Below are 15,716 nucleotides of genomic sequence, written 5' to 3' on the forward strand. Positions count from 1 at the left end.
TTCTCTGTCCTAGCATAGTCTGTCCAGTGCTCCCCCCAACCTCAGGAGGTTTCTGGGGAGCTGGGAGCCATCTGAAGCACAGACCAGCAGGGGTTGCTGTAGGAGTAGGAGATGGAGAAGATTCTCTCCTGCCTTTTGGAGAAGCCCTCCCTGAGGGTTTGCTCCTGCTGCCCTCTTTTCCCTGGTACTTCGCCCAAGCTTGGTTGGGCTCAGCAGTGGCTTCCCAGCACGGAGTAGGTGTCTGTTGCTCACAGCTTTGCATATTTTGTATGTTCATAAATTAAATACTACATTTTATCCTTACAGTACTAAAATTAACTTCAGAATTCATATTTGGATACATTTTAAATGCTTTTTATATTTATTGTTTCTGTGAAAGTGGACAGTTGCATTCGTAGTGCTTATTTCTAGATGCCCAGTAGATTATTGCTTTAATATAATTTGTCACTCAAGAACTTGCTGATTTCCTTCAAGTCTGGGATGTAATTGAATTGGGAATGATTAGTTACATCCTTCTGATTGAATGTTGAGGTTTTTTCCTTAATTCCTATGAAATCACCATTAGCTATTTTGGTTGCAGTTCTGCCTTGGGTTGAGGAAGTGCAACATTGTAAATCATTATCTTTTCAAAAAGACTGCTGTAAATTGCCTAGATAGCATATGCATGGTTACTTTGGCTGCAATGCTGCTGCAGAGCCTGGATACTCTGCCTTTCTGGGAACTCCACAGGCAAGTCCATCATATTTTTTTTTTTTTTTCTAAAAAAATCCTTTTAGAAAGAGCATGGTATTGCTGATGAAATTTAGACAGAGAAATATTGTACCCTCAGTGCTCATCTGTACCTTTGATATTTTACTCTGCGGGGATTGCCCTGTAATGAGGGATTTCTTTGTTTTCTGCTTTAGATTTCCCCCTTTCTTAGCTGTAGTACAGCCGTACCATTTCAGCTTGCTAGTGCAGAAAGATGTTGTGAATTCAGTTGCTGAATGAGCCTGGCCTGACTGCAAACACTAACATTGCTAGAGAGATGCCAAAGAGTTGCAGGTGAATCTAACCTGATCTGGGCAACAGCAAAACGGTAAGATGGGGCTTGTTTAAATCTCTGGGATTAAGTGGGTGCTGGGGTTTCCCGTTTCAACCTGAAGCCCAGTTGTCACATGCTTCCAAGTTGGAGCAGGATTCATTCTGTGCATGTCAGGGTGGGTTTTCTCGGGAATGCTTAAAATCCAAGCAGAGGGAGGTGGTGGGAAGCTGGGAATGCCACATGAGACCTCTCGGCAGCCACCCTGGTGAGACTCCCCAGCAGCACTGCCTGCAGTTTGTAAATATCAGGGAAAAGGTAGGGGAATGCTTAAAAGTGATGTTTTTCTCGATACAGCTTTGTATTTCTCTCTCTGGCTGCCTAATTTACTATTGTGTTAAGAGGATAGTATGGGCAATTTTTTCCAATATATGCTTGGCTGAACGCCCTCTGGGACAAGTGAGTGAAGGATGTGATCAGCCACTTTTTCATCTCTGCTAACAAGTCTGTGCATCTTGCTACATCTGAATAAATGTCTTTATCAGTTATAGGTTTGCTTGGTGGTGGAAGATAAAATGAAAATGATCTATTATAAATACATGCTATATCATGGATGTCAGAATATCTTTTTGCTTTATTAAGCTTTGTTATTATTTTATTTCTCTAGCATGCTGTCTTTATTTAATAAAACAAAAAGTGAGGTAGTCATTTTAAGTAGGCATTCTTGAATGCTTATGTAGGAGTGTGTTGGCAGCGGTTTGGATCTTAGTGGAATATTGCAACATATGAAAGCTTAGAGCAGCAGCATGTTCAGGAATAGAGAGGAGGAAAAAACCAGCAGTTATCATTAGTACAAGATAGAAAGATTAAAATGTGGCAGTTGTATGGAATCATTTGCATTATTTTTGATGACTTAACTGACAGCTAGTGTGTTTTAGTTGTAGATCAAGACATAGATTAATCTCACCAGAAATCCAGTGGAGCCGAACAAAAAATATATTTCACCATATGATATGTTCTAGCATTTAAAGGAAACCAACTGTGGTAGTAATGGTAGAGTGATAAAATATGTTTTTTGTTATTACTAGTTAAGGATAGAAGCAGAGGGGTTTATTTCTAGAGGAACATGTTTATACTTTATGTAGTATATATATTATACTCTAAGAAGAGATCAGTTGTATATCAATGTGAGATCAAATAACTAGTTTGACAGGGATTCACGTTTGCCTTTTTTGTACTTGCCAATTAATGGATTTTTCTTCATTGTCACTGAATATGATTAAAGGGGAAGATTCAGTCCTATCAATTATTTTCTGAAGGTTTCATTATTATTTAGCTGAAGTTTCTTATATAAAAATAATTTTTCAAAATGTGTGACACTATGTACTGCAATGTAAATTATGTAAAGTGGGCTGTTTCACACTATATGCAAGCTTAATTTGCAAATTTTGTCTCAGAAAGTAGAGATGCTTTTTGCTTGGTCAAGAATAACCTTGAATGTTTCTATTACAATGATTATTTCAGCCGCAAGCATTTTTAATGGAAGTTTTCCTTTGCTTATACTGTCATACCTAATAAACTGCAAATCTTCAGTGCATTTGCCATTGTTTAATGCACAAAAGTAATCCAACCATTTGTGTTTGGACTCATGTTGTAGAAGGAATGAAAGTCCAGAAACTCTTAGGCACGTGGGATTTTTTTAAAGCCAATTTTTAAATTAGAGTTTTTTTAGTGACATTTTTTCATCTGTGTATATATGTGCAAACTGTTGCTTCTGTCAGCTTTTTTCCTCCCAGTGTTTTTTTCTCTCCAAGATGTAAAGCCATCAGCTCTGATCGCTGTGTTACTACCATCCTCCCATTTTAGTTTTCTGAGCTTAAGAAATCAGTAATAGTTTGGATATTTTTTATTGATAAGTGATATTATCTATGGTAATATATAGTTAATTTGGGATCTGTGTTTAACTAGGGAGGGGGGAACTAACATACAGTGTGGAAAATGTGGCCAAAAGTTAAGAATGCAGATGGGAAGCATAAGAAACACAGTTTCATAGGTCGTTAGTGCTGAGTGCTCTGTAAAGATCTCTGTGTGGATCGGCTTTGTAGTGAGGCTGAGGTCTGTCGCAGCAGGAGATAAGAGCTTACCTGAGGAGTGAAAGGTGGCCATAGTTTCCTTCATGTCCCTGACTGCAGATAGGCAGAACTTCAAAAACCTGGAGCTGAGCAGGCTGAAAATCATCAGCGTCGCATCTCAATGCAAGGAGGTTATCCAGCCTTTGAAGTCCTGTAGCAAAAACCATCACCTGTCTCGTTTTAGCTATTTTGCTGTGTAAATCTTAAAGAAAAACGAACAAAAAAATCCATAAAACCAAACACACACACCCCTTTTAACATTTTTTCCCCTCACACTGTAAGCTTGGGTGGGCTATTTAAAAAGCTGGCCTCTGAGTAGGTGCTCGGTCGCAGTTGTTTCTCCCAGAGACCCCCCAGAGGAGGTGGCACCCACAGGGCGGGTGCGCGGGCCGCAGGGCGGGCATGCCTGCGCGCTCCCAAGGGTGGCCGGCGTGGGCACGGCGGGGGTGTCACAGCCCTGCTGGGCTCCGGCTGCCGCGGGTAAGAGGTGGTTTTGTCCTTTAAGGGAAATCCTTGCACGGTGCCAGCTGCCACTGAGCTTTATGCCCCGTGCAGGTTTCCGTATGCAGCCCAGGCCTGACCTGCACGGACAGTGGGATTTTCCTGGGGCGAGAGCTTGTGTGAATGTTGGCCTGGGCCAGGTGAGGCTGCGGGATGTTTTACTTGTGATTTCTGTATAAATGCGAAGGGCAGATGTGCCCCTTAAAGGTCGCGGGAGCTGCCAAGGAGATCCAGACTGCTTTGTTGGGGTTATTTGCCTTTGACGTCCTGGCAAGGTGAAAATGTTCTGCTGTCAGGCAGCGCTAGATGAGTTTTGTAAATAGGGTTTGATAATACTACTGTCAAAATTTTCCTGTGTTTCAGGTGCTGATACGATGATAATTATAGCTTACAAACTGTGTTGAAATGAAGGAGAGTATCCTAGCAAGTATTAATCGAAACAACAGAGGGGCTTGTACCACCAGTGCTCCAAAGCCTATTTCTTAATAGGTGTTCTTAATTTGAGGAGAACTGGTTAGATACTAAGTTTTCTGAGCTTGAGTTCCATTAGGTAGGCCCATACTGGCTTCCAACATCTTTGATTAGGTTTTTCTTTTGGTGCCACAGCCGGAAGGTGCGCAAATGAATAGTTGGTTAGTTAAGGAACAGACTCTGAAGGACTTTACTTTTTCTAATCCTGTATTGCAACACTGATGTTGGGACAAATTGTCCCAGCAGAAGCTCCATCAGTCATGAAGTGTTTCTCCCATGTACATGGTGACTCCTGGCTTTTCTTATAGTTCATTAATTACTTTTCTGTGACTACTTTTTGCTTTTGAGGTGAGTGTATATTGTCAGAATTATTTACTATATGCATCTTTTTCACATGTGGCATATTTTTCACTGATGTCTTTCGTTCCCCTCCCTAATACAATCCTACATAGAATTCTGGATTTAGCAATTTAACAAAAAGAGGTAGTGAAATTGTAATTTTAACACTGTGCTGGATGTTGAATTCAGGGGTGATTTTTGTATTATAAGACTTTTGAATCAACAGCATAAACACATCATTTTGCTTCTGCAAAAGTAACTTTTGAGCTTTTCCCTCTCTTGCTGGTGAACTGAAGCAGTATTGTGACCTTGATCCTTTGCTTATCACATTCCTGGGTGGATGGGCTTTCTCTGAAGTTCCTGATCAGTTCTGGACTGGCCGACAGAGGACACTGAAGCAGGCAGCTTTGTCTGTTAATTGTCTTACTCTATGATGGTGTGCCTAGTCAGAAATGATGTGAAAAGTGTGGGTGGAAATTTTTGGTTTGTTTTGAAAAAATTTTTAGAACTTATTGTTTGAATCTGGATAAGTTATTACTACCGTAGAACTTGCTATCTCATCCTGCTGACTAGGAGATCTGTTGCAGCTTTTGATTGAAAAAGATTTACGATAAACTTCAGCTAGACATTATATAAATGTGAAGCTAGTAGCAAACATATCAGCAAGTTTTTGACTCCGTCCGTGTTGTTCTATCCTGGAAATTTTATAGAATTCATGTTAGTCGTGCATCAGTTTTGCTGTGTAGGACGTTTATAATGTAATATTAAATTGTATACAACTTACCTGAAGAGGAAAATACGAAGTGTTGCCAAGTGAGCAGTGAGGAAGTAAAACCACTAGAAGAAAGCATAATGCCTGTTTATGTATTGTAAAAGCTCAGCTTCATTTAATTGATTTCTGATGCTTTTCAGTCTACAGGCTTAGTATGTTTTAATATGTCCTCTCCTAGTTTATTAAATCTTTCTGTAAGAGCAAAGAAATGATATTTAAATCTGTAGGGAGTATGTGTAAAATATGCTTGCCCAGACTTGCCTGTGAGTAGTGTGTTTTTTAATGAACAAATGGGTTTTGTTGGTAAATATGGGCTATAGAAATGTTATTTTAACATCGTGCAGAGGAGTTGTCTTGGAAAGTTCTACAATTTAATGATGGGGATGGTTGGTTTTGCTGCTGCCTGGGAAAGCTGTGGAACCACCACTTTCAACTTTCAAGATGTCAAGGAATTCCCTGTATTTGGCAATGTAGTCCAGAGACCTAAAATTACATAATTCTAAAATGTGCTTATACTGCTCATAAGCAGCCATGCAGGAAAAGCCTGCAACCAATCTCAGTTTTGTGAAATATTTTAATGATAAACTTCATGTAATGTAGGGATGCAGGACTTCTCACTGATGTTCTAACTATAATTTGATTACCAGGATTTGCTGTTTGTTGAAAATGATTCAAGATCAACTCACAGCTTTGGAGGTGCAAATTGCCACCAACTGCAGAAGGCTTGGTTGTTTTATACTGTTACAGCTTTTTCTTTAGAATTTATTTGAGCACAGTTGTCAGTCTACTGCAGCACATGGTTTTGCTTGAACACATCAAAGCAGCAGCAGTGACTTTCACTTCTCTGTTGAAATACCCGTTTTTTTGAAAATTAAGCATTATCTCTATGCTGTTCGGAGAATTCTTACAAAATTATAGCTGTCCTTACGATGAGTTCTCGCTAGCATTTTGAAACCTCTCAATTTTTAAGTTTTATACATCTTTGCAAGAAAAGATATATTGGAGTGTTCTTCATGTTCTGAGTAACTTTAGATGTTAGAATTTTCATTATGTCCCCTGATGAAATTCTGAGTTGTGGGACATACTGTGTTTGCAGAGGTGCTGCCATTTTTTTTTCCCAGTGTAGCACATTATGTGCCGAGAAGCAGGTTTCATTATGCTTCCTTACATCTTTTTGCTTTGAAAATTACTGTGGTACTGCAAGTCTGACAAACCTGCAGTAGCTGCTAGAAAATTGCTTTAAGACTTTTATTTCAAGTTTTATAGAATTCTGTAACCAGGTCCTTTATCTGAGGAAAAATAATAATAAAAAAGAACAAGTTAAAAAAAAGTCAGGTGTATATGAGATCCAAACACAGATGAGGACTCTCAGTTCAATTGTCACCCTCATCTGAACTCTGAAACTTTCATGAAGGAAAACAATGGCAGAAAGGTCGGGGATGGCTGTTACTAAGATTACTGGGAGACTGGGTTGGAATATAGGTTATTCAAATCTCTGAAGAATACTTGCACAAGAGAATAGTGACAAAGTTGAAGCTCTTTTTCTGTCTATACCTTTATACTATGCTGATTTGATAGAGAGGATATCTTGTCAAATTCAGTGGTTTGGAAGGTAATATGTAAGGGAGCAGATCTAGAATTGTTTAGAGAGCTTGTCTTTCCTTGTGACATTGATCTGCCTTGGAAGCTGCATTTCTCAAGCTGTGAGGTTGTTGAACTCAGGGATGGAGCACCTAAGAGCAGGAGAGATTTCTTTCTTGGTACAAGAATGAAATGCATTAGCAGAATGAAATAAAGAACTCTCATTACCTAGTTCATCCTTTAGCTTTTGCTAAAGGTAGTAAAAAAGGAACTTTGGCAGAGAAGGCAGGAAAGGGAAGAAGAAAAATTGCAGAAAAGAGGGAAAGGAATGAAGTAATTTTGTATGTTTTTATTTTCATGAAGGAATTGATCTGAATAAAGAGGAGCCAAAACAATTTACCTTTCTAGTCTTGAATTATTTCTTGCAAAGCACTTTTTAAGCATCTGCTGAAGATAATGTGAGACTCCCATTGATTTGTAAAGGACAGTAGAGTATACTGCGTCAGTGCAATAAAGGTTTGTCATCATACCTGACAGAATGGTTGTAAAACCTTTCCATCTGCAAATGCATATATTTTGCAAAGATGATTATATAACCTGCCCCCTTCCTCTTTTCTTTTTATAAGAAAAGTGCTCTTCAGCATATATGTGAAGGTTGATATTCAGTTCTTAAGCTATTTTTGTCTGACTTTTTGGTCTCAAAACACTCTGGTTCACTGTAATTATAAATTAAGATTTTTATCTCATCATATCTCATTTCTTTCATTTGACTTCAGGCCCACCGGATTAAAGAATTTAGTTGATTTCTTACTTGAGTTGTTGGGCTGAAGTTTTACACTATCAGTTGCATGACCAGATCTGACCAATAACAGTATTTTTTGTTGCAGGCCCAATTTGTATCAGAAGTACTTGATGATAACTGTGAAAGAATCAAGAGACTTGCTAGGAATAGGCAAAGGAACCTAAAGGAACTAGGTAGAACCTGTTTTCAAGGCATGGAGTAATGTTTACCATGTATCTCCTTAAAAACCTTTCTGACAGCCTCAGAATTTAGCAAGAATAGGCATGTTGCTGTCAAGTCTCTCAAGGTTTCTCACACTTGAATGTGGCAGTGGGAAGACTTACTGCATTTATGGATATGCCTTTGATAACTTAATGATTGGGGGGTTGTTGGAGGTTGGAATAAAATTTTAAACCTGTAAACTCAGAAAAACTTAATATAATGACCATACAAAGCTACTAGTAATGTACTTATGGAAAGAAAACTGTATAAACTTGCACATGTAGCCATCTGTTGGAGCAGGAGGCTGATATGAAGGGATTGAAAATATTTTTTTAATCTTTATTTTTAAATGCTGTTCATATGGTTACAGAGGAGGATAGACAACAGATACAAATGGGTAACTAAGTAAAAGAGTATAGAAACCACCTGTCACAATTTCATGGGAGAGTGTTTATGTGCAGACACTTTCTCCACCACTCTGCTGGTTACCAAGGAGTCGCTGGCTCGTGCCTGGTGCTGGCAGCCGTGTCTCCCACACTGACACCTCTGCTGATCAGCTCCTGTGTCCTCCTGCTTGGTTGGTTGGAGGAACAGCTCTCCTGCTTGTGGATGCAGCAATTATTGAACCAGGTTAACGGAAGCAGTAGGCTGCTTGTAATTGCAGGAAAAACTTGAATGCCGTGTTACATACCACTTTGTGTATGTAACTTGGAAGCTGCATTTCTCAAGCTGTGACGTTGTTGAACTCAGGGATGAAGCACCTAAGAGCAGGAGAGATTTCTTTCTTGTACCAAGAAAGAAACTTTGAAATGTTTTTGCCTGAGCATCGCACAAGTAAAAGGAAGAATTTATTTGCTAGGCTTTAATACTAACACAGTTTTTATTTTGGGGCATAAGTACAGAAATAGACCAAAACCTGCCTTTAGATCAGCTCCGTTGAGTTTCTGTCTCTTTTCATGTATGTTACAGGCTGTCAGGACTTCTGTATGACCTTTAGCTGAGACCCTGTCCTTAGATGACTCATCCTAACAACTGCGGAACAGGATTTTGTTTTGAAGATATATGTAGGCTTTTATATAGATAAAGTCTAATCCGTGTTCTCTTCCAAGTCAGACCTTTTTTCCCTGCAAGGAGAGGGATGTCAACTTTCATGGACTGAAAGCACATTTTTCTGAAGTTAAACTGTGCCGTGATCAGGGAAAATAATATAATTTTAGAAGTGGCTCCACCTAGCCATGTCCAAAGGACATACAATCGTGCAGTATTCCTGACTCTCAGGTTTGTGCTTTGATTCAGTTATTATGCTATTTTTTAGGTGTTAATTTAGCAGAACATGTGCTACATTGCAGGTTTGATGGGGTGGGGGGAGAAGGAGAGGAAAGAGTTGTGTAAACGCTGCCCATGATACCTTCCAGTATAATACTTTTTTTTTTTTCCCCCCTTGATTCAGGTGTTTTAACTTCTCTTTAGATTTGTAGGATCTTAGGACTCCTGCTTCAGGTTGATCAGTTGGTCTTTCTGTGAGAGTGACTTGTTTCTCACTTGGCAATTCACTACAGACATTTAACCTGCTCATTGAGTTCGGTGTTTCAGACAAACACAGGGAATTAATGTCAGAGCTTCCACTTCAAAAAATCTTCCATCTGGCACTTCAGTGACCTTTTTATATTTGCCTTCTTCCATATGACAAAGCCAATTGGTTTAATGTCAGCTTCAACTTCAGAAATAAAATTACTAGTTTTAGAGAGTGCCTTTGAGATGGGCTGTGGGAGATGTATGAGTAAGTTTGTGCTACGTACAGCAAGGAGCATACCATATCCCCAGGTGCCATTTTCAGTCTCTGAGCTCTGTTTTCAGTTGCATTTGCTACATCATAGCTAGCATTGCTAGTGATTTCTGTATCCAAATAAAGTTAAACTAATACTACCCGAGAATATGAATTATAGTTCTGGGACACAGTTAAGCCTGTTACCCCCAGAAGTTACCAGAGACAAATGACAGGCCATCAGGACAGGAAATGTCTTATGTTACAATAATTCTTTCCTCTCATCTTCCTTCCTTGTGTGACCATTACTCTAACTCAAATTCTTGCCCTTTGTTTTTCCCCCCTTTATTTTTCTATCTTCCTCAAGTTCTTTTGCTGCTCTTTTTAGCTGTGCCCATCAAAAGCTCAAACCAGAGGAGAGCTGGTGCTGGTGGTTACAGGGAAGGGTGAATGTTGAAGGACCTCTTCCAAATTTGGGCCTGATCGCATTGGTAGTTCTGTATGAACTCACTGATGATGTTGTGCAGAATTAACTGCTCTAGTTCCCCTTTCACAATTTGATTTGCTCCCTTATCTCATCGCTTGTTCTTCCTTGATCTTTTCCCATATTGTAGCTTTCTCACCAACTGAACTCTCTTCTCAACCTGTTCATGTTTCTGCTTGTGGGTGCAGCAGTCTCTTGCTGACCCTCTCTTCTCAGGGGAGATGGAGAGTGCTACCAGCTGGGCCAAGAAGTTGACAAGACCTGTGGTTATAACAAGAAAAATCTATAACAAGAAATTTGTTCTGTAAAGAGGATGATTCTTCAGATACCGCATTTCTATTTTGAACAAAGCTGCTTATAGTACTCCAGAACATTCCCAAATTGTGTTTTGTAAGTAGCAAATGTCAAATTCCAGTGCTGCCAGAATCTGCAGATGACTTGTGTAGTTCTCAATTGCCATGGTACCAAAGCATGACAGAAAATAACATGCTTATAAAAGATAATGAAAGCTCATATCTAGATATGATTTTTCAGTGAAAATTAATGCCAGCCTTATGCTCTCAGCAGTTCAGCTTTTGGGTTAGTAGTCATTTGACTATTCCTGATTTTTTTCTTTATACATCTGTCAGCTAAATGCAAGTGCTAAGTCTTATTCTCTGTAATAATGAAATTGTTGTGCTACCTTCCAGGGGACTTTGGCTCTACGATTTATTACCTATATCTTAATAACATTTCACTTAAAAATACCCAAGTGCTTTACAAAATTAATTAGCCTTCCCAGTTTCTGCTTGTGATAGGGGCAGGTTCATTATTATGAACAGAAAAACAGAATAGTGGAGAGGTTAGGTGACTTCCTTCCCTCAAGTCACTCATTACAATTTATTTATTTTTGCTTGGTGAGTGCTAGATCTTGGGTTTCCCTACATCAGGTCTTCTCCTACTACCTCGCTTGGAATGGTAAAAATGGAGGGAATTCGGATGTTTCCTTCTGATTTTTCAATAGGAATTTTGGATGTTCACTCTGGTATTTATGGAACCAACCGCTTTTCCCCAGGATGTACACAGTGGCAATGACTGAGAGAGAGTAGTAGGTAAATGGCAATTTTTTGATATCTTAGATAAGTCCATAGGTATTCGATGACCAAAGTAAACAATTGTAGGATGTTAAATGTAGCAATTAAAAAAACGGATAGGACATATCTTCCTGAAAGATGTGGTGAGCTTCAGAGTAGTATGTCTTTATACTGTACAAACATCTTTAGCTCTTTTCCTCTGTGTGGTAGGATGTCTGGTCTGTCTTGCCAAAGTTGATTGGGTTTTGTTACTGGGGATAACTTTGTTCATAAGAATAAATTCCACTAGTATGGGAGAACCTATCTTTTACCAAGTACTCATAACAGGTGATCAATTCAGGGGACATTCATGACTTGTAAAATTCATGAACCATAAGGGCTATAAATTACTTAAATATTTTAACAGATCAGTCTCACTCCTTAAATGCTGTATTGCTTTAAGCAGTAAATTGATTAATCCAGCAACCTTTAAGAATCCTGTTTGTTTGGGACCTCTTAATTTTGCTGGCAACAATGAAGTGAAAAAAATTTTGCATTGAATCTATATCACGATAACAAAATCTGATAAACAATATATTTTTACATTAATCACAAATGCAGATTAGAGTATTGCTTGAAATGATACAAGGTGATTCAAAGAGACATCTTTATTTAGAAATGGTTTTGTGAATGGTTATGCTGATTTTTATTTATTTTATAGGACTTAATATGGACTTTATGCATGGATCAAAAATAACTTGTGATTTCAGTCTCAACTTCAGCAGTTGTCTGTATGGGAAAATGTGGCTATTTGCACACATTAGGTCCTGAGATGTGATAAATGCTGTAATGTTTGGGTGGGAGCTGTAAGAAACTGTAGCCCAGTGATCTTTAACTGATGTAATGATGACTAAGCCTGTTTATCCTAGAGCAGCCTTGGGATCTTCTCAAATTGATTATGAGACGGGGTAGGATGAGAGGGGAAAAAAGACTTTTCAAACTGTTTTGTTGTCTGTCATACATTGTCTTCTGATTCTGATCAGCACTAAGAAAGCTGCAAAGTATAAACTGTGTTTTGCTTTTCTGTGGTTGTAAGATTAGGAATTTTGAAGTGCCCTTTCTTTAATATTCTGGGTGTGTGGTAATGGCTCTTTTAACTTTAAATACATGAAAATATACAGAGAAACACTAAAATAACTTAATACCAAACTGCGTTAACTTTTGTGGAGCTGCTTTTTATTTTGCTTTATGTTGCCAGAATCTGTGATAGCTCAAGTAATGTTGGAATTGACATGAAAATTCAGATTTTCTAGATAAATCTTCCCTTTGTTGTTTCTTCCAAAAGTAGGGAAGAGCTCCTCAAACAAATGCAAAGTGGCTGCTTGTGCTGTAGGTTTTAAGTGGCAAAATGACTTCTGTCTCATCATGTCTCTTTGTCTTACCTTTTTAGTTAAGACTGAGTAAATAATTGTGGACAAATTTTAAAGGTGGATTTATTTCAGTCATCCAGATACGGAGAATGTGTGAGCTACCAGTGGTTGCTCTGGTGACTACTTGGTGTATTGGCCTATTGTTTGGTAGCAGAGTGTGAAACAACTTGGGGAAATAAAATTGTGTACTTACCATTAATGATCTTGAGAAATGTAATGGGCAGGATGTTCATGGAGGAGTGCTCCTGTTAAACCACATCTGGACCAACAGGCATCTTTTCTCCAAGGCTGGGGTCAGGAGCTCTCAACTACAGATGCTGTTACCTCACTGGGTAGGAACAGTCATTGCAATTTTCAGATTAAACCCTTTCCCAAAAAGACACCAAGTCCTTGGGTAGTTCCCAAGTGCTGCTTTGAAAGTACTTTTCCAAACAGTAACTTCATACACAAAGAACAAGTTTCTGTAGGACCAGTTTCTGTTCTTTATGGAGAAGAGCAAGACTCCTCCCAAAGGGAAATTGGGCATTAGAGCCTAGATTTTCCAGGACTTTTATCTTGGAACCAAAGCAGGGATGTGGGGGATGCATGTCCTACATGTAAAGTTCTCTGGTGTGAATACCACCCACACACATACATTTTTTTGTTTTACCTTTTTTTCCATGTAGGAAATATATATATTTTTTTTTAGTTTTTATTTTATAAGTTGCCCCTGGTCCCTGCACCTCTGTTGCCATTTTTGCCAACATCTTTTTTTCAGCGTGCTTGTCCAAGGTACTGCTGTTGGGATTCCTGCCAGGAGGGAGCTTAGGTGGCAGAATGTTTCACGTCTGGGACCACCTAACATGCCCAAAATGAGAGGTGCTGAATCAGCCAGTGACTTCCTTGAGCCTTTACTATCTGATGAAAAGTTTGGAAGGATGGTAATGCCTGCTCAAACAGTTCTTATGTGACAGAGTTTTTTGGCGTATTGTCTGTTCCACTTGTAATAACCTATCGTTGTTAAATATATTAAGTTTATTGGCCTATTTTTAAATCCTTTTTCCTATAAAGAAGAGAGAAAATGTAACTGAAGATCCCATTGCTCCCCATAGTTATGAGATATGCTGGTAGAAATACCTCTTCTCAAAGTGGTAACTGTGACTTCATTGCACCACTTTTAAAAGCCAAATATTTTCTGAAATAGTTTATACTTCTGAAAGTTATGGTTTGAACATAATTTGTGCTGGGAGAAGTAAAAAATCATGGCAGTAACTCCTGAAGGGGAGAGTCACTTCAAGTGTTGACATACCTTAATGTTTACTTGTATTGATGACTTTTGTTAAAGGAACAGTAAGTAAAACAACTTAATGGCTCATGCTGTTTGCTAGACAGAAGTTTCTTTGAATGGATATCACATTCATACTGAAAAGTTCTTCTCTTTCTCTTGCTTGCATATTATAAAGCATAATTGTAATCTTGTGCATGACAAACCAAGATGCCACCTGTATTGTCTCTACATACATTTGAGGTAAGTATTTGTAACAGTTAAAGTGCCATTGATTACGTCCTTATGTAGCACAAGTTTTAGACTGCAGTGGCCTTTACAGCATCTCAATGAGTGTCTGGGCTCCACTGTTTCAAGTACAGCATTACATAGATTTATAGAGCAAGGGCAAGAAGGGGTGATGAATCCTATAGAGTCATGAGCTCTTACACTTGTTTAACTTTGTTTTTTATTCTGGTAACTAGCAAAATCATCCAGTTTTGAGGCTGCACTAGCAAGAGACAGTTTCCACTACTTTCTGTATTCTCATCTTTATTGGAGTGCACAAGTGTTGTTCAGTGTGTAGGTTAGTGAAGGAATAGTCCCCACACTGAGTAACCTATCCGTTATGTAGATAAAACCGATGACATGGGATAAAAAGAAATGTCTTGTCTTACAGATAGTAAAATGGACTCAGTAGGAAATTCTCACTAGCATGGAAGGCGGCATGGGAGCATCTGAAGGAGGCTGAAAATATGAACCTGTGTTCTTTGTGACAAATACTGTGCTTTAACTGGAAAATAATCCTTGCTCTCTTACACAAAAACGAAGTTGGAAATAAGAAGCTTGGCTTAGACTTCACGTGACTACCAGCAAGGAACTACCAGGTGGTAGACAGTGGTTTACACGTCTAAGAGCTTCTGATGCTAAGTATTTGTATGTATCATTTGAGAGGCTGAAATTTATAAGCATTACTTTTGTTATGCAGTACAAGGAGATGATCCTTGAAAGGCTGAATTAGTGTTAACAGAAAAATTCAAACCTGTACTGTTCCTAAAAGTGGTCTGGTCATGCCTGTGAAATCTAAGGTCATTTGTATGCACAAGAAGATCTGAAAAATACTTTACGGGCCAGTCTTGCTCAGTCAGTACACTGTTGCTTTTTTGCATGATTAGTCACTGTAGAATAAATTCTGCTGTTAGCTGGAGCACAGGAGTGGCCGGCAGGTCAGCATGCCTGCTGCCCAGGGTAAAAGCAAGGCTATTGTGATAGCTTAGCTGTTGCTGGCGGAGGGAAACCTGAAATTACCAATGAGTTAAGTGCAACCTTAAACTGTGTAAGTTTGAAGTTATAGCCAGTGCTCGGTACTGATGTTTTAGGTGTGCTTCTTTCAGATTTCACAGAGCAGAGTTTCAGTGTGAAGCTGGACTTGGCCTATCTATGACAGTGTGAAACAACTGCTTAAATGCTGTTTCTCTTAGTTTTGTGTAGGCAGCGTAGATGGATTGGGAATGTGTACCCTTCAACAACAGCATAAGCTCAGCTCTGTTGGCTTCACAGTTTGCTGTGGTCAGTGGTCACTTGAAGAGAATGTGCTATTTCTGCTAGGGAACTATTGATACTGGTGAGAGAAGTGATGAATGGAACCCTTGCTAGCGCTGGCAGGAGAAGCACTGCGGTTACAGAGCAAGGAGAGAGAGGAGTGCAGGGAGCGGCCCCTGCGTTTGCACTTCTCTGCAGTCGTCTCTCTTGTCTGCTGATGACACTAATGTTGAGCATGTGCACCCACTGAGGTGTTCGACCTCTGAGCTGGGGGCTGGTTGGTGTGTGTCTTGGTTTTAGTAATTTTCAGGTTTGAAGTTAGCTTTTAGAAGATGATTGTGGTGATTTTTATCCAACTCCAGATTTATTCAAGTAACCTG

General features: G+C 39.1%; 1 protein-coding gene across 2 annotated transcripts in view; it reads left to right on the forward strand.

The window, feature by feature from the left end:
• The window catches only part of CDK14 (cyclin dependent kinase 14), a 316,491-nt gene that overhangs the window by 65,358 nt on the left and 235,417 nt on the right, over positions 1-15,716 (forward strand). Inside the window, exon 1 of one of the 2 annotated variants that reach the window (XM_037386402.1) lies at positions 967-1,078. The exons of the other annotated variant lie outside the window; for it this stretch is intronic. The gene's annotated coding sequence lies outside the window, so the exon portion shown is untranslated. Of the gene's footprint in view, positions 1-966; positions 1,079-15,716 lie in introns of those variants that run through there. 2 annotated transcript variants of the gene reach the window in all.

The sequence above is a fragment of the Falco rusticolus genome, chromosome 4, assembly GCF_015220075.1.
Source record: "Falco rusticolus isolate bFalRus1 chromosome 4, bFalRus1.pri, whole genome shotgun sequence".
Taxonomy (NCBI): Eukaryota; Metazoa; Chordata; class Aves; order Falconiformes; family Falconidae; genus Falco; species Falco rusticolus.